Source organism: Mustela lutreola, chromosome 6 (assembly GCF_030435805.1).
Source record: "Mustela lutreola isolate mMusLut2 chromosome 6, mMusLut2.pri, whole genome shotgun sequence".
Classification (NCBI taxonomy): Eukaryota; Metazoa; Chordata; class Mammalia; order Carnivora; family Mustelidae; genus Mustela; species Mustela lutreola.
Window position 1 is genome coordinate 46,609,106 of NC_081295.1, and position 18,728 is coordinate 46,627,833.

Here is an 18,728-nt window from a genome sequence, read left to right on the forward strand (position 1 = left end):
GCCTGCTTCCCTCTCTCTCTCTCTCTGCCAGCCTGTCTACCTACCTGTGATCTCTCTCTGTCAAATAAATAAATAAAATCTTTAAAAAAAAATGAGAAACTTATTTTCTCAAAAGTTCTGGAGGCTGGAAGTCCAGGATCAGGGTGCCATCAAGATTGGTTTTTAGTGAGGCCTCTCTTCCTGGCTAATAGACAGTCACCATCTCCTTGTGTCCTCACATGCCCCTTCTTTCTGTGAGAGCAGAGAGAGAGTAGATAGGGAAGCAGTAGAGATGGAGAGGAGATCTTGCTTCTCTTTCTCTTCTCACGAGGACAACAGTTCTGAGTAGAGCCCCATTCATATGACCTCATTTAACTAAGTACTTTTTGAAAGGCCCTATCTTCAAATACCATCCCTTTGGGGGCTAGAGCCCTAACTCTAGTTCTTATTCAACTTAAGAATTTTGGGGGAGCACAATTCAGTTCACAACACTGACTACTTTAGATACTTTATGTAAGTAGAATCATGGAGTATTTGTCTTTGTGTAACTGGCTTATTTCACGTAGCATAATGTCCTTAAGGTTGTTCATCTGTGTTGTAGCATGTAACAAGATTGCTTCTCTTTTCAAGGCTGAGTGCTATTGCAGTGTGTGTGTGTGTGTGTGTGTGTGTGTGTGTGTATCACTTTTTGTTTATCCATTCATCCGTCAGTGGACATTTGGGCTGCTTTTTGTGTATTATGAATAGTGCTGCTTTGAACTTGGGTGTGTAAATATCTTTCTGAGATCCTGTTTTCAGTTCTTTTGGAGATATACCCAGAGGTGTGATTACTGGATCAAATGGTAGTTCTATTTTTAATTTTTTGAGGAACCTCCACAGTGTTTTCCATGGTAGTTGCAGCATTTTACATTCCCACTAAGAGCTCTTCTAATTTCTCCACATTCTCACAAACAATCATTTTCTGTTTTTTTTTTTTAAGGATTTTATTTTATTTTTACATTTCATTTATTTATGAGTGCAAGTGAGTGCACAAGCGGGGGGTGGCAGAGGAACAGAAGAAGAGGGAGAAACAGACTTTACTCTGGGCACAGTGCTTGATATGGGACTTGATCCCAGAACCCTGAGATCATAACCTGAGCTGAAGTTAGATGCTTAAGCGACTGAGCCAGCCAGGCGCCTCTTAAAGATTTTATTATTAAGTAATCTTTACGCCTCAAACTTACAACCCTGAGATCAAGAGTTGCATGCTCCACAGACTGAGCCAGCCAGGTGCTCCTATTTTCTGTTTTTTTTTTTTTTTTTTTTTTTTTAGTAATAACCATTCTCATGGGTGTGAGGTAGTATCTTACTGTGGTTTTGATTTGCATTTCTCTAATTGGTGATATTGAGCATCTTTCATATACTTGTTAGCCATTTGTATATCTTCTTTGGAGAAATGTGTGCTCAAGTTCTTTGTCCATTTTTTTTTAATTAAAATTTTTTTCCATTTAAATTCAATTAACATATAGTGTATTTTTAATTTCAGAGGTAGAGTTCAGTGATTCATCAGTCTTACAGAATACCCAGTCCTGTCCACGTGCCCTCCTTCGTGTCCATCATCCTGTTACCCTGTCCTTCTACCCCTGCTCCCTGCAAACCTCAGTTTGTTTCCTATGATTAAGAATTTTTTATGGTTGGGCACCTGGGTGGCTCAGTGGGTTAAGCCTCTGCCTTCGGCTCAGGTCATGATCCCAGGGTTCTGGGATCGAGTCCCGCATCAGGCTCTCTGCTCAGCAGGGAGCCTGCTTCCTCCTCTCTTTCTCTCTCTGGCTGCTTATGATCTCTCTCTGTCAAATAAATAAATAAATTCAAAAAAAAAAAAAAAAAGAATTTTTTATGGTTTGTCTCCCCCTCTAATTCCATCTTGTTTTATTTTTCCCTCCCTTCCAGAATCTGTGCTTCTGTTTTGTTTCTTAAATTCCACATATGAGTGAAATCATATGGTAATTGTCTTTCTCTGATTGACTTATTTCACTTAGCATAGTACCCTCAAGTTCTATCCATGTCATTGCAAATGGCAAGATTTCTTTTTCTTTTTTGATGGCTAAGTAGCATTTCATTGTGCGTGTGTGTGTGTGTATATCTGTGTGTGTGTGTACACACACATGACATCTTCTTTAGCTATTCATCTGTTGATGGATATCTTTCCATAGTCTGGCTATTGTGGACACTGCTGCTATAAACGTTGGGGTGCAGGTGCCCCTTTGGATCTCTACATTTGTATCTTTGGGCTATGTACCTAATAGTGCAGTTGCCATGTTGTAGGGTAGCTCTATTTTTAGCTTTTTGAGGACTCTCCATACTATTTTCCAGAGTTCTTCGCCCACTTTTAAATCAGGTTATTTGGTTTTTTATTGTTGTTGAATTGTGGGAGTTAATGTACCCTGATATTAACTCTTTATTAGACATGACCTACAAGTATTTTTTTCTTAGTCCGTAGATTATGATTTTTGATTGCATTTTTGATGCACAGAATCTTTTAAGTTTAATGCAGTTCCATTTATTTTTGCTTTGTTGCCTGTGTATTCATAAAATCATTGTTAAAGTTTGCTTAATTGAGGTGCCCTATCTGACATATCAGTCACTATCATTGCCTAAGGTTAAATTAGGTGATTTTGAGGAGATTTAGAGGAATTTGTCCTTTTTGATTGATGAAAACATAAATCAGATGTTAATTTATGCTAATTTCATATTCAGCAAAATATCTAAGACCTGTTATTTAATAATTACATGACTTACTAAAACACTTCACATGAATTCATTTGGATAGTATCAGGATACTATGCTAGAATGAATGGATGAATGAATGAGCAAAGAATAAATTTGTGTTACCAACCCCTAACGAGCACTTTATTAAACCATTTAAAGTGTCTTCTTTGTCCGCACATAGAAGTCACAGGCTGACATTGTCAGTGCACTCTACTTAGGGGCATTGCTTTTGCAGAATAGGATTAACTTAGAGTTCAGGTATAAATGTCCAAGTCTTAGATTTTATAAGTGAGGAAACTGAGGCTTACTTAGAGAAATAATTAGTCACTTTTATAGTTGGTGATAGAGCCAGAATTTGAGCCAGGTTGTCCTGATTCCAAATTTACTTCTTTATCATTATATCATGTAGTCCTTCACCATAAAATTTTAGGAGATCTGAAAATGTCACCGTAAATGTATATTCTTCCTCAAGAACAGTTCCTTTGGTAGTTTAGAATGTGTCAGCATTTTGATTACTCCCCAAAATATATTGCTTACTATACTATATTCAGTAAATATTTATGTATCTTAATATGTAACATCAGCAGTGGAAACTTCTGATTTATAGTATGTTCATATCTGATCTTCTAGATCAGAATTTAAGGATACAAATGTGATTTTTTTCAGAAGTCAGTGCCTTAGCTTCTTAGAACAGGAATCCACTGAAAGAAAATTAATCTAAAAATACAGCAAAGTTATCAAATACATTTGGGAAAAGAAAAATGCTTCTTTGGCAAATACTTTTTACACATTTGTCTGCTAATACCATATTACCACCTAGATGTACCCATCTAGAAGTTGTTCTTCATTACCAAGCAAGTTGGAAACGTGCTTCCTTTATTTGTAATTCTTATCCATGAATTTATAATTATTAAAGAAGATACAGGAAATAAGACTGTGACGTATTAATAAAAGTGAGCTTTGCCCTCAAGATTCTAGTCAAAACAGGTTTTACCCATGAATGCAATTCATCTCTTGGAATCGCTGTCTGGAAGGATTCTGGTTTCCCTCTTCTGATGCAAGAATGTAAGATAAGTATAATCATAAACTGTAGGGGCAGAAAGGGCAAGGGGACTGGGATTGTCTAAAGCAGGATGGAGAATGTGAGTATGAAATTGTTACTTCACTTTCCTGTGTTTTCTAAACATGTGTTAGGTATTTTTATGAGTCCAACCTGAAGTAGTTGTCTTCACTTTTCACGCAGAAGGGTTTGGGTTTTTCTTTCCTCTTTTTTATTACCTCCTACTATACTTGGTATTGTATGTGATTCCAAAGCAGGAGACCAAAGATTACTGCCATAAAGAAATTTATAGTAAAGTTAAGATAACATGTACAAAGACAAGTTCTTTGAAAAGAGCAAAATCTACTTACATGCTGGAAGGGTTTTCATAGAAAATCATATTCATAGCTGAATCAAAGAAAATAGAAGAGTTAAGAAGTAGTTTCCTCCACTCCACTACCACACCAGTAAAAGATGTAGAGGGCTGGGCAGGGAAAGCGTGCATGTTTTTTCTTTCCTTTTTCTTTTCTTTTCTTTCTTTTTTCTTTTCTTTTTTTTTTTTTTTAGGACTATTTATTTTTTGAGAGCGAGAGAGAAAAAGTGTACAAGCAGTGGGGAGGGGCAGAGGAAGAAGCAGACTCCTTGTTCAGGGAACCAAATGTGGGACCTGATCCCAGGACCCTGAGATCATGACCTGAGCTGTAGGCAGACACTTAACTGACTAAGCCACCCAGGCACCCTGAAAGCATGCGTGTTTTCATGTAGGGAACTCCAGTAGGCTGTTCCCAATGCAATGGCAGGTGGCTTGCAGAGGGGTTGAGTGGGAAGTGGAGGGTGGCAGTCATCTGCTCATAGAGATGCTTCCATTTATCTCTGTGGCATATGAGGGTCTCATCAAAAGCTTTTGTTTGAAGAAAGGGTTCCAGAGCTGAGAACCACTGTTCTCTCTGCTGAGCATTTCACCAGACTGGGCTTGAATTCGCTGAGTTGTGGCAAAGTCACTACTCAGCAAGACTGACAACATTGAGATAGTTCTAATCGACTGAATGGTCTTCCTTTTACTGAGCTGAGATCTATTTCCCAGAAACTCTCATCCAGAGCTACCAAAAATCAATCTGTTGATTCTTGAATATGACAGCTCCTTAAGTATTCAGATAATCTGACATTCAGTCCTAGATTTTCTCTTTTCCAAGCTTAATAGCCTCAAATGGAATGGTTTCAAGCTTCCTTTTGTGCAGTTGCTTTTTTTTCTAACGTCGTCTCCTTTCCTATTACCATTTTGATTTCCCATAAAAAGATGTTGCCCCAGCATCCTGTCAGCTTTATATAATAGGGTGAATCAGAGAACAACTAGAGCTAGAGATTCATCTTCCAGGGCTGTTTTAGATAATTTAGATATAAAGGGAAGAAAGCATTTACAGTGGTACCAGACAGGAGAGACTGAATTTCAAGAGCCCATTGAATTTGGACATTAAATAAAAAAGTATTCAACCTTGGGACGCCTGGGTGGCTCAGTTGGTTAAGCAGCTGCCTTCGGCTCAGGTCATGATCCCAGCATCCTGGGTTCGAGTCCCACATCGGGCTTCTTGCTCAGCAGGGAGCCTGCTTCTCCCTCTGCCTCTGCCTGCCATTCTGTCTGCCTGTGCTCACTTTCCCCCCCACCCGATAAATAAATAAAATCTTAAAAAAAAAAAAAAAAGTATTCAACCTCAGGTGTTAAAGATGGTCGTTTGTTCATTGATTCAACAAATATTAAATTCATACTACAGAGGTAGGTACTAGAAATATAAAATTGAGCTAAAAGAGATCTGATGCCTTGCATCACAGATCTTAGTAGAGTCTGTGGGAAAGGCATATAAATGATCAGTGCTACAAAGAAAAACTATATAGTGCTAGGAGAGCAAATCATAGGGAGGACAGCCAGGTTAGAATTGGACTCCAGGAAGAACTGATGCTTGACTACTGTCTGAAAGATGAGAACAAGCAAACTATGTGAAGAGGCTGTGGGCTTGCCCATAAGAAAGCAATACAGAAGGACATGTGGTGGGAGAGAGCATAGTGAGGGCAAGAGATGGGAAGAACACCAAAGTGGCTATACTGGAGAGAGTGAGAAACAGGGACAGGATAGGAGGAGCTAGACCAACTCAGGATCTTAGAGGCATTTTAGAGAGCTTGTCTTTGTGTTTATCCTAAGAAAAATAGAATCTATTAAATGTTTTGTCCAGGGTGAGATGGTTTAATTTATGTTTCAGAAAGATTATTCCGGCTGCCAACCAGGAAACGGTTGGATATGGTAGATCAGATAGGAGGCTATTACAGAAGCCCAAGAGAAATGACTATAGTGGATGATGGCAGCTGAGATAGATTTGAGAGATACTCTAGTAATATTGCAGTGTTTGTGATTGATTGGATTTTGGAACCAAACCACGATTTATTGGGGTAGATAACATTGGAAGAAGATCAAGTTTTGAGAGAAGATCATGAGGTCTGGTTTTATACATGTTGAGTTTGAGTTACCATTTGAGTCATTCAAGAGGAAATAATAAATAGAAAGTTATATATAGACCTGGAGTTCCGATGAAAGGTTTGGGCTGTGTTTTTAAATTTGTGAGTCATCTGCATATTGGTCATAATTGAAGGTGGATTGTTTAGGAAAGGACAGGTGGGATTGTTTAGGAAAATAGGATGGGAGGACTGAGCTGTGAAGAACTACCCACATTTATGGGCTAGAGAAAGGAGGATGAGCCTAGGAGGGAGCTAAAGGAACAGCAGAGAGGTAGGAGGAAAACAACAGAGTGCTGTTCTATAGAAGCCGAGGGAAGAACAAAGTACTTTAAGAGGAAGAAGTGGTCAGATGCTGCTGAGAGGTCAGATAAAATGTTGAGTGTAAAACGTGTATTGGATTTAGATTGAAACAGTCATCAGTGATCTTAGCAGGGATTGTTTTGTCAGGTGACAGAGCTGGAAGCTGGATTGGAATGGGTGAGCAGTGAGTGGAAGGTGATGTGACAGAGACGACTGTTTTAAGTAGTTTGGTTTTGAAGGGAAGGTGTGATAGGAAGTGGATGGGGAGCTGACTGAAGTGAGGCAGGTAGGGTTAGACCCTCTTGAGCCTGTTAAAAAGCCAACAACAAAGAGCCTGTTGAAAAGAAGAGGTTGATCACACATGAGAAATAAGTGGTGGTTCATTCCGACAGGGCGGGAGAGGCTGGTATCTCCAACTCAGGTGTAACAAGTAACCTTAGGAACAGGGATGATTCCCTTTCTGTAACAGGAGGGAAGATCAGAATTGGAGTGGATGGAACAGGTTTACATACTAGGTTTGGGGACCATAGGACACGCATCCTGTGATGGCTTCTATTTTATCTATCAAGTAGGAGTGATGGGGGAAAGAGGCATAAGAGGAAAAAGGGTGGGTGTAATGGACAGTTGGAAGTCTGAGGAGAATGGAGAAGATTGAAAATGGTCATTTAGGGAGGAGGTGAGTGAGACGACTAGAGATTTGTGGGATTGGTAGGCAGTGTTCATTGCCCATTGAAGTTTGCAGTTGTGGATTTACAGTGTGACTTTGGCCAGTGTATCATTGATCTGAGATCAGCACAGAGAAAGCACAGTTGGGGTCAGCAAGATTCAAGCTTTATTGTCTTGATGCAAAGGGTTTTGTGTTATTTTGTGTTATTAAAATGATGGACTACAGAATCTATGTGGCCTGTTTGAACGAAGACTGAGAGTTGGAAAAGGACCTTGGCTTCTCAGCTACTAAATGTAGCTGCAGTAGGGGAGAAATTTACTTTTAATTGCATAGCTAAAGCCTATCAAATGTCATTTTAAACATATTAGATTACTGATGGGAAGTGACCTCTTTTAAATATATTAAGGAAAACTGTAGTACTTTAAATGGAGCTTTAAGCACTTATTTAAATATATGCTCTGAGTTAAATTTTCTTCAAGATTTTCCACAAAATTTTTGTAAGATAAGATTTTTGTAATTGCAATTTATAAGGAAATGTATTGGCTTAATGTAAGATAATGAGTATCATAGAAAGGGTGTTTAATCTTCCATGTCTGCCAGAATTTCAGTTTGACATTGTTGTCTAAAGCAACTGCAGTGGTCCTAGTTGGTTCTGCTTTTATTCTAGTCATTAAGAGTGAAAAATGAACCTTTGATTCTGAGGTCAGCTAGAGTAGAGGGAAGTCAGTTTCAGTAGCACTTGGAATTTTTTTTTTTTTTTTTTTTTTTAAATCAGATGGCTGCAGGATCCTGGAGCCCTCCGGGTACCTCAATTGGAAACAAGATCCATTGAACTTCTGTCATTGGCCCCTCCATTGTTAAGGCTGGCCACTATTGTAACATCTACTGTGCAAGTAAGTGCTTGTCTCAGGGATCTAGGTGGGGCTTCAGGCCCAGGACCTCCTGCAGTACTGCTGGTCTCCATGGGATGCCCTCTATATCCCTGCATCACAGCAACTGCCAGAACCTCATGCTAACAATTTTATCTCCTGTGTTAGAGGAATATTATCTCCCTACGTTAAAAAAAAGTAATCGCTCATAGCTCCCCCAGGTAAATGCTGAAGGCATTCTCCTCGTAAAACAACTTTAAGATCATGGAATAAAGCTCAGATCCCTTGGCCACCATCTCAATTTCCAGTTCCCCTTATAGAAGTCCCCCTGTAACCACTGTTTATCTCAACATAGACATATGTATATAAATGCACCCAGGAGAGTCTATAGAAATGTTCTGTGTGTTATATTTTGTGTATCTTTAGTGTGTTAGCTTTTGTGTATCTTTCCCTTTTTCTCATGATACATCGTAGTACCCTCCCACAGTCTGTGTTTTCACTCAGCATTATATCTTCTCAGTACATATAGATCTAGTTCATTTTTCACAGCCGTAAGCTGTTTCATAATGTAGGTAGTCCATGGTTTCTTGTGTCATTCTGTTGCAGTTTTTACATTTTTCTCCTGATTCTAACAATTCTGCAGTGAAGACCCTTGTACACCTTCCCCAAGCAGTTCTGCCAAGACTTAAGGTGGATGGGAAGAAGTGGAGTTGCTGCTCCTGGGATATATTTCTTTTACATTTTGTAAATAAGTGTTTTATTTGGGTTAGTTTTAGATTAAAGCAGAGTTGCAAAGATAGGACAGATGGCTCCTGTGTATGAACCCTTCACCCAGTTCCAGGTTTGCCTCACATCACCTTACATTACCCTGGCACCTTTTTCAAAACTAAAAAACCAACATTGGCACATTCATATTCACTAAATCCCAAGCTTCCTTGGGATTTTACCACGTCTTCTACTCATGTTCCTTTTTGTTCCAGGATCCCATCCATGATGCTACATTGCATTCATTCATTGTGTCTTCTTTGTCTCCTCTGGTCTTGAATAGTTTTGTAGACCTTCCTTATTTTCCAGAGAGACTGGTTAGAGATTTTCTAGAATGTCTTTTAATTTGGGTTTATCTGATATTTTCCTCCTGGTTAGACTGAGATGATGGGTTTGGGAAAGAATACCATCATATTATATCGGGGTACAGGCTATCCACAGCCACTACTGGTGTGGCACGCTATGATCACTTAGCTAAGGTGGTGTTGGACAATTTTTCACTGTGAAGTGACTGTTGTTTCTTTTCCATATTCTGTTCTCTGGAGTCAAGTCAGAGTCCAGCACATACCAAAGGGGAGGGGGAAGGGTAAGCCCCTTCTCCTAAAAAAGGGGTATTACCTATATATGTTATTTGGAATTTTTACATAAGAAAGATTTATTTCTTCTATTTATTTATTCAGTTATTTTTATCTGATGGACTCATATATATTTATTTCCTACCTTGGGTTATAATTCAACACCACGTTATATATTTCATTTTTTATATGTTTGTTATTCATTTATTTTGTTGTTCAAATTGTTCCCGTTTTGGCCTTTGGGAGCTCTTTTAGGCTAGCTCCTGTGCTCCTTTGACATGCCCCTGTATTTTTAATTTTTGATCACCCTTTTAACTCCCCGATACTGCAGAATGCCCTAGACTCTTATTTTTCCCTGCCCCAGCCCTAGAATCTGCCAACCAAGGAGCCCTGGTTCTTTTTATTAGGGAGTGGGAATGGCCCCTTACTATTGATATTTTAAATTTTAATAGATATTGTCTAGTTGTTCTCGCAGGGGCTATTCTCTTTGGCACTTTTACCCTTCTCCTCATACCTATTCCAGTGTTTGATACCATCAGGTTTACTAATTTTGGCCAATATAATAGAACTGCATCTTTTTTAAATGAGTGTTTTCCTTAGTGTAGTTGAACATCTATGTTTATGTGTACCAGCCATTTGAGTTTGCTCTTTCGGGAATAGCCTGTTCGTGTTATTTTGCATACTTAAATATGTGTTTCGAATGTGAGAGAGAGAGTGTGTGTGTGTGTGTGTGTGTGCACCTTTACATGTGTGTGGGCACTTGTGTGCACCTGTGTTTGGTATTAGGATTTCTTACAAATTGTGAATTTTAGTCTTTTATCTGTTGGAAATATTTTTTTCTAGCCTGTAGCTTACTTTTAAACTTGGTTTATGATGTCTTGTGACGAATTTGATCCTATCAAAATTAGGATCCTATCATAATTGGATCCTGTCAAAAGTAAAATTAGAATTTGTAGGCTTTTGCTTTTGTGTCGTGTTTAAGGAGATCTTCTAACAAGTCCACCTGTGCTTTTAGTTTAGTCACTGAAGCTGATGATCCAAAGATCTCATGTAGTCAATCATGCTCAATCATGAGCATTCATCCTTATTTACTGTTTCTTCTTGGACATATTTGCCATAGCATTTTCCTAGTTTTCTTCTGGCTTATTTGACCTCCTCCCTTTCCTTTGTTTTGACCTCTTCCTTTCCTCCCTTGCCATTTCTACTTTTTCCTATAGTGTGACAGCCCCGTGTCCCAGACTTCATTTTCCCTTTTGCTAAAACTCATCTGCTTTCATGGTAGAATCTCTAATTTCTATTGAGTAAAAACTTTCAAGTCTTCATTTTCAGACCTAACTTTCACTAAGTTCTTTGCTTATATCTCCATCTTAATTCCAGATAATCTCTGCCAGATATCCCACTGGCTTCTCCAATTCAATATGTGCAATGTGGAAGAAATTCGTTAGCATTCCTGGTGAACATATGTTTTCCTCCCATTTGTATCAGTGGCATCATGATTCTCCTAGTCACCCAGGCTCAGATCCTGAAGGTGACCATTAATTGTTTTCTAATTTTTCTACTTCCAGCCAGTTAGGAGATCATGTGCAGTGTTCTTTGAAAATCTCTTCATATCTATTCATTTTTCCTTTAGTATTGTTGCCAGCCTAGTTCAGGTGTTCCATTACTCTTCATGTGGAAGTTATTGGCATCTCTTGAGCTTGCCAGAACTCTGTAAACCAGCCTACATTCGTTGGCCATCCCCACTCACATCACTCCCTTTCTTTCTGCCTCCCTCAAATTTTTTTTTTTAAATATAATTTTTTATTTTTTATAAACATATATTTTTATCTCCAGGGGTACAGGTCTGTGAATCTTCACAGCACTCACCAAAGCACATACCCTCCCCAATGTCCATAATCCCACTCCCTTCTCCCAAACCCCCTCCCCCCAGCAACCCTCAGTTTGTTAAGTGCCTCCCTCAAATTTTTATATCCTTGGATCATTATATGAGTTCTTTTACAGCCTGGCTCTGATTTAACCACCTTAGCCTTGCCTGGTTCTATGCCTGACACATCATCTCTCATGTCCAATCAGAATGGAATTCTAGGGGCGCCTGGGTGGCTCAGTGGATTAAGCCACTGCCTTCGGCTCAGGTCATGATCTCAGTGTCCTGGGATCGAGCCCCGCATCGGGCTCTTTGCTCAGCGGGAGCCTGCTTCTCTCTCTCTCTCTCTGCCTGACTCTCTGCCTACTTGTGATTTCTCTCTCTCTGTCAAATAAATAATAAATAAAATCTTTAAAAAAAAAAAAAAAAAAAAAAAAAAAAAAAAAAAAAGAATGGAATTCTACAGCTTCTCAAATACTCATCTGTGCAGATCATATATAGTTCATCGTGTTTAAGAGTGTATAATTACCCGTAAGATTCTAAGATTTCCATTTCAACCAATGTCCATATTATTTTTATAATATTTCTATAAGAAGGGGATTGTTATGGAAATGGATATCTTTGTTTATAAATATTCTTACAGTGTAACATCTTCATTAACAGACCTTCAGAATTTTTTCTTCTGTTGTGCAGGGCAAATAAACTATTCTTGACATCCTGGGGAATTATATGAAGATAAATATATAAAAATATATTCTAAGCTCTGTGGATTTCTGGGATTTTTAACTCTTATTTTCTTAGCGTCTCTTATTTCCATCATTTTTCTTCTTTTCTCTTTTTAGTGACATAAAATAATGATACCTTTACTGGTGAAGTGACTTAACCTTACTAATTTTATCATGGAGTTTGTTTCTAAATCGATAAGGCTAAAAGGGGGAGGTTGGAAGGCACGGCTGACATTTTATGTGCTAGGCTGTTCAGGTTAACTCTGAAAAGTTATTCAGGCATAGCTGAGTTTTCTGAATAGAAGTGTCTTTGGGTTCAAATAAGGTTTATGTAGACTGTCATTCTTCTTTCCCTTTTCTTGGTAATACCTTATTATTTTCTGTGCGTCTATATCCTCTTTTGGTAAGCTTGCTATAAATCTCCTTTTTTAAGTCTTTAAGGATATTGTGGTTTTAATCATCTAATAATATTTACTATCTTTGAGCTTTTATTATATATCAGACTTGTTCTAAACTTTTTAGTACATTTTATCATTGAATCCTTTTAACATATGTGTGAGAAAGTGCTGTAGTTAGAATAAGTCATAGAAGTTAAGGTTACTGGTCCAATGAGGCACAGCTAAGATGTAATAGATTTAGGATTCAAAAACAGGTCTGTCTTCTAAACCTTTGGTTATGTCTGCTATGTGTCCTTGTGTCAGTATTTACAGACAGACCACCGTCAAAAACCTTGCCTGTAGAAGCAGAAAAAAAAAAAAAAAAAAGAAACATATTTATTTAATAAGTCCTGCTTTTGGACTCTTCACATTGATACCTTCATACCATCAAGTCTTCTTCCTGTTAGCCCCCAAGTAAGACTAACTAATCCACTCTTTTTACCTACCTAATGAAGCCTAAACTTGGCTTCTGTTTCTAAACCTAATTTCAGTCTCTACTTTCTTCCCTTGCTGGTTGCAAGCCCCAGTCTTAATTGGCTGCTCCCAGGCCCATCTTAGTCTATTTTTACACCAGGTACTCACAAATGTCTTCTAACCTTGTTAACGCTTATTGGGCTGACCTCCTTCGCTCTCTTTTCCACCTTTGACTCACATGCTTGGCTTCTTTCCAAATACTTTATTTTTTCAACATTTTCCATATTGAGTTCTCATTTAGGTCTCCTACCTGATTTGCTTTCCTTGGACTTCTTTGGACCTAATTCCAATACCTGCTTGTGTAGTCACACCATTCTTCTCCCAGTGTGGGGTAACAGTCTTAGTCATCGAGAAACCTTCTTGGCTTACCAGCCACTTTTTACCTCTTCGATGAAACTATTTGGTTTCTATTTAAAAAACAACTGCAGTTAAAACAGAACTTTAGGGTAGGAGATCATTTGGAAATGCCTTGTCCTTAGCAAAATTTCTACCTAAACAACTCTTCAGATGCTTATAGATGCATGCAAACTATTATTTCACTTTACATATAACTCAGTAAATTTGTACTAGAAGAATAGAGTGAACCTAGAAAAATTAGAGTGTCTGTGTTATCTTCTAATTGAAAAAGTCAAGCATGGGGCTTCATGATGCCCCATTGTAGTAGAAATGTATTTCTTAAATTTAATAAACTTATCTGGGCATGGGACTTCATTGTGAAGTCAGTCAGTCATGGGAATGATTCCATCATCTGTAATTGGGGGTGATTGTCAGGGCATCTGATACTGAGATGACCTGAAACATTTGGAACATTTAGAAGTTGTAGGAGGATACCTGACATTTTACAACAGGGAGAGTATGGGATTGGAGTCAGACATGGATTCTCATCCCACGTTTTCCATTGACTAACTACATTGCCAGGCCAAGTGATAACCTCTAATCCGGCCCTTAGTTTCCTCATCTTTGGGGGTGAATATACTTAACTTTATGCAATTCCATGGCTTTGGGACACTTGGAAGCATTTTAAAGAATGTGATCTCAAGCTCTGTTGTGTTTAGTTTGTCTTATAAACTGAAGACTTAGTTTTCTCTTGCTACAGGTATTTAATGAAGGTGGTGCTTAGCCTCAGATTCAGCTCAATGGAGACATTCACTTAGGCTTCCTGTGTGTAAAACTTTCTGCTTAGAGATATAGAAGATAAAAATATAAATGAGACAGAATTTTTACTTCCAGAGTTTCAGTGTTTAATCTTGGAAACTTACAAGTTACATAAAAGCTCTAAAAGGTACACATTCTCTGTCCTATGATAGAGATGAACAAAGAGTTTTTGCATTAGTTCTAATTAAGGAAAATTCCATAGAGAAGGTATCATTTGATCTGAGAATTAAGGGATAGAAAGATAATGGGGACAGGAAGTTGAAGAGGAGACTTTCTGAGCTAAGATAGGAAATTGCAGGATGCATTTCCCAAAATGAATTTCAAAAGATAATAGTTTTTTGTGGGAACAAAAAAGGATGCTATAGTCAAATAATACTAATTGAGATTCATATTATCCAATAATTTTTGCTTATTATTGTCATTTTTGTTAATAAAAATATATGTGAATCAGTGGGCTCAATTAAATTGTATGTAAGCATCTTTACTGCTAGACTGCCCAAATCACAGTAAAGTCCAGGGTGAATTGCTAAGGAACATACACAGTAGTTAGCATATACAAATTTTATGTGATTATGGAACCCTTTCTCAAGAGAACAGTAGATCCAAAGAACGTACTTTTGAAAAGTTGCACAAGAAGATCCTATATACTAGTGGAACAGAGTGCAAAGAGGGAGAGAGACTTTCTGGTCTTAAATGAAACAAAGTTGGAAGTTAAGAATTTAGGGAAGAAAGAGATTGGAGAATGTATATACACCCATGGAAGACATTTTCGGTCAGCCAGTAGGTGTCAGGGTACGCCAAGTATAGCTTGGTTATATCCAGCAAGGAGTAGAGACTGAAGGAGGGCAGCGACATGTTGGTAATTTCCATGAGTGCATGTATACCAAAGGAAGGGAATTCATAAGAGAATTTATATTTATTTACAGTTTTGAGGTTAGTATGTTTTAAGTCCCTTAAATAGTATATTGTATTTTGCTAACACATGCATATTCACAAGAACCTTGCCTACTGTACACACAGGTAAGGTGGAAGATTTGTTTATTTATGTGCTTGTTTATGCATTCAGTTAATAGTGTGTCAGGTGGTAGGTACACATTGGTGAATAAAAACTTCGTATAACATGCAGTCTAGGATGGAATTCATCTGCATCTGGTATTCATCTAGTATATGTATTATGTGTTCTGGTGACTGCACGGAAAATACCTGAAAGACAAAGTTAGTTTTTAGTAAAGGACTCAAATAGGAGCAATCCCTAGAATGGTTTATATTATAAAATATGTCCAACAGCATCAAGATGTACACTAGCCGCCCATACTGGACTATGTCCAGTGTGCTGGGCTCCCAGGATTGTAACTGGAAATAAGCTAGCCTGTGAGGAATTACCACTACTGGATCTCTTCTGTCAAGTACACATATGTGGCCAAGTGTTACTCACTATAGTGCCCAGGTCCCATAAGGAAGAGAGTGGGTAGACAGGTAACCAACTGTCCTAAAGCTATTGTCCTGCTTCCAGCTCACACTTCCATTGGAAAATTCAGTTTCTCTTACTTTATCTTCCCTTCCCTAAAGAATGCAGATGTTTTCACAGAGACAGACTAACTACAGATCTCATTTCTGTACCTTGGAGACATGACCTATAAATGTTGGAGGACTTATTTGACATCTTGGAATATTTATATAAACTCTGTACATATTTGCACTGAAATCAATTGAAACTAAAGAAAATTTAATGGAAAATTTTAAACTTCTGACTTTTTCTTTTATATGAAGATCTTAATTTTTTATTGATGCACTTGGGACTTTTGCAGGTGACACTAATTAATACTAATGTGACACGTACATCTACTTCTCTCTGACCATATTGATTATGCCTGGCAGCTCTACCTCCTGAGGCTGTGTGCTTGGCAGGTTTATAGATAATCAAAGCCTTGGTGAAAAACCTTAAGGGAAAATTCCAAAAGTTGGGATTTCAGGAAACGCTCAGAGGAAGATAATTTTCATTCAGCCACTTTGGAAGGTAAATCTTAATTAGCTCTAGAGATAGCTATGCTATTTTTCTTTTTTCTTTTTTTTAATTTTCAAAATGATAACTCTTTGTTACCAACAAAATTTGGCCTTCTTACCTTCTTGTATAAACCTCCCAAACCCAAAATTTTGGAGGGAAGAAGATTTACCCATAAGCCATGGCAGTATAGCTCAGGAGTCATCATCCTATCTTTATTTTAGAGTTTAATTCATTTGTGCAAGTTAAATAACTAAGGATTCTGTTTAGATACTTCTAAAAATGATATGCTACCAAATTCACAGGATTATTTTGAAAAAAAAAAAAAAAAGCAAAAAAACAAAAAAAACAACCTGATCCCTGCCTAACTCCATGTGTTAATGAATTGGTGCCAGGTATTTATTTGATAAGCATGGTGCTGGGAACGCTGAAGTATTACAGGCAGATTAAAGAGAATCCCACCTTCTTGGCGTCCTTGGGTGACTTGGAATATGTGATGGTTTTAAAATATGCCCACAAACTCTTTATTCCCTTCTTTAAGAGGTAGAGTTTAATTTCCTTGTCCCTTACATGTGGGTGGGACCTACTGAAACACTTCTAATGGCTAGAACAAGTGGATGTGACAGAGGGTGAATTCTGAGAGTAGGTCATAAAAGGCACAGGGGATTCCTTTTTGCTGTGCGTCTCACTCACTCTCAGGGGATCCAGCTGCCAGCATGAGGACACTGGGGCCCCAGCCCAGCCTTCAGATAACTACAGCCCTGTGAGAGAGCCTGAACCACAGCCACCCAGCTAAGTTATTTCAAGATTCCTGTCCCGCAGAAACTGATGTTTGTTTTTTTAAGGTGCCCAATTTAGAGGTGGTTTTGTAGCAGTAGATAACTAACTCAAGTGCTAAGAGAGAAACCTGGAGTTCTTAGACATTTTGCCCTCACTTCCAGCAGATTTCATGGGGTTCTATGAACCCCCTGAGATTGGATAAAAAATTATTTGTGTTACTTATATGTATTTTTAATGCAAGTATTCAAAGCTTGCATCAGCTTCTAAACAGAGCTCTTAATCTGTGAAAGGCTATAAATCTGTTTTTGTTCAGAGGAGATAGAGCAGTGAGGCTCAGAGAAATAGAAAGCTTTCACTGTGGGAAACATCTCTTATATATAAGTAATTGATGTGTATTTGCTGATGAAAACTGGAATGAATTGAGTTTTAAAAAAATGAAAAGAACTAACATGGTCATATGGGACAGTTCTCTTTCAGAGTATGCTTGCTTGCTTTAGATAAGGAGTGGGCAATTTTTTGCCAGCAGGACAAGTCCAGATTCCCACCCCACCCCACCCCCACTCCCTTGCATTTGTGAATAAAATTTTATTGAAACACAGCCACGCCTATTTATATAAACATTGTTTATGGCTGCTTTTACCATACACAGATACCCAACGAGCCTAAAATATTTATTATCTGACCCTTTATTGTGTGAAAAAGTTTGCTGACCTTTAGTTTTTAATACTGAAGTGAGGGTGGCATTCTTGTGGCAGAAAAGTGGTAGCTCAAATGTACCTTCCTAACTGATGAGTGAGTGTGCTGCATGTCATGGAGTGGCCTGTGTTAAAGCTAAGTAATACATTAATATTGACTCTTACGTCCCCTAGGAGTAACTGCTGTCCTGGTCTAAGGAAAAAGTGGCTATCTGGACAGCCTCCTGGAGAAATGAGATTTGTAGACCAGAGGGCAAGGGTTAACGATGTGCTGGATGTGAGGTGAACACACTGGGGCCTTAACCTGCTAAGGAGGCTCTTCAGCCATGAAGAGTGGAAGTGGGAGAGGCCTGTGTAATTTTTTACTATACAGGAGCTCTTGCTTCTTCTATATTTGTCTGGACAACTTAACATCTTACTTTTTTTAGCCAAAGAATTTCACAAACCTGATATATAAATGATGCATACATTATTTTGAAATAAGGTGCTTGAGGGCAAGATTCAGGTCTGTTTCCTTTCTAATTCCATTTTGTATATAGTGTTGTGAACTCTCTTGTCACTAAGAGTTCTGGATCGATTGTTCCAGATAAAAGTGATACTCACTTTAGTATTGGGCTTGATCCTGGAACTTATGGTCTGATTTCATTTTCTTGCAGTTAATTTCCTGGCAACAGCTGGTTTGGGTTTGTGCATTCGGTTCCAATGTGCTAAATGTTTGTCCTTAAATATCTAAGACATTTCTCAAGCTTTATTGATGATTTGGTTTAGAAACTGTCAAGAATGGAAATGGCATGTAGTAGATCATGCCAGTGCTTTATACAGTCATTTCATCTTATTTCTGCTGACTGTGGCTGTCCAAGTGCCCCTCCTCGAGCCTGTATCCACTATATACTCACAGAGACCTCTGGAAAACACTGGCTGATGTCCTCAGCAGGGAAGAGCAATTACCAAATTCATGCATCTGTATTTGAAGCTAATTGTTTAAGAGTTCTGTCTGTATTGCTGATTATGTCAGTGAGAATATTTGTTTTCCTCACATCTTATACTTCAGTCAAGAGACCAGTCTCTCAGAGTACTTTAGCTAATTTCCTAAGAATTTTGACCAAGTTTATAATCTAATTAATTGCCTTTTGCTATGAACTGTTTTGA

The 18,728-nt window shown here is 38.2% G+C and overlaps 1 protein-coding gene across 8 annotated transcripts in view; it reads left to right on the forward strand.

Annotated features, from left to right (window-relative positions):
• UBE3D (ubiquitin protein ligase E3D) overlaps positions 1–18,728 on the forward strand; it is a 160,460-nt gene that overhangs the window by 55,898 nt on the left and 85,834 nt on the right. The window contains exon 9 of one of the 8 annotated variants that reach the window (XR_009354561.1): positions 8,014–8,131. The exons of the other annotated variants lie outside the window; for them this stretch is intronic. The gene's annotated coding sequence lies outside the window, so the exon portion shown is untranslated. The remainder of the gene's footprint in view (positions 1–8,013; positions 8,132–18,728) is intronic. 8 annotated transcript variants of the gene reach the window in all.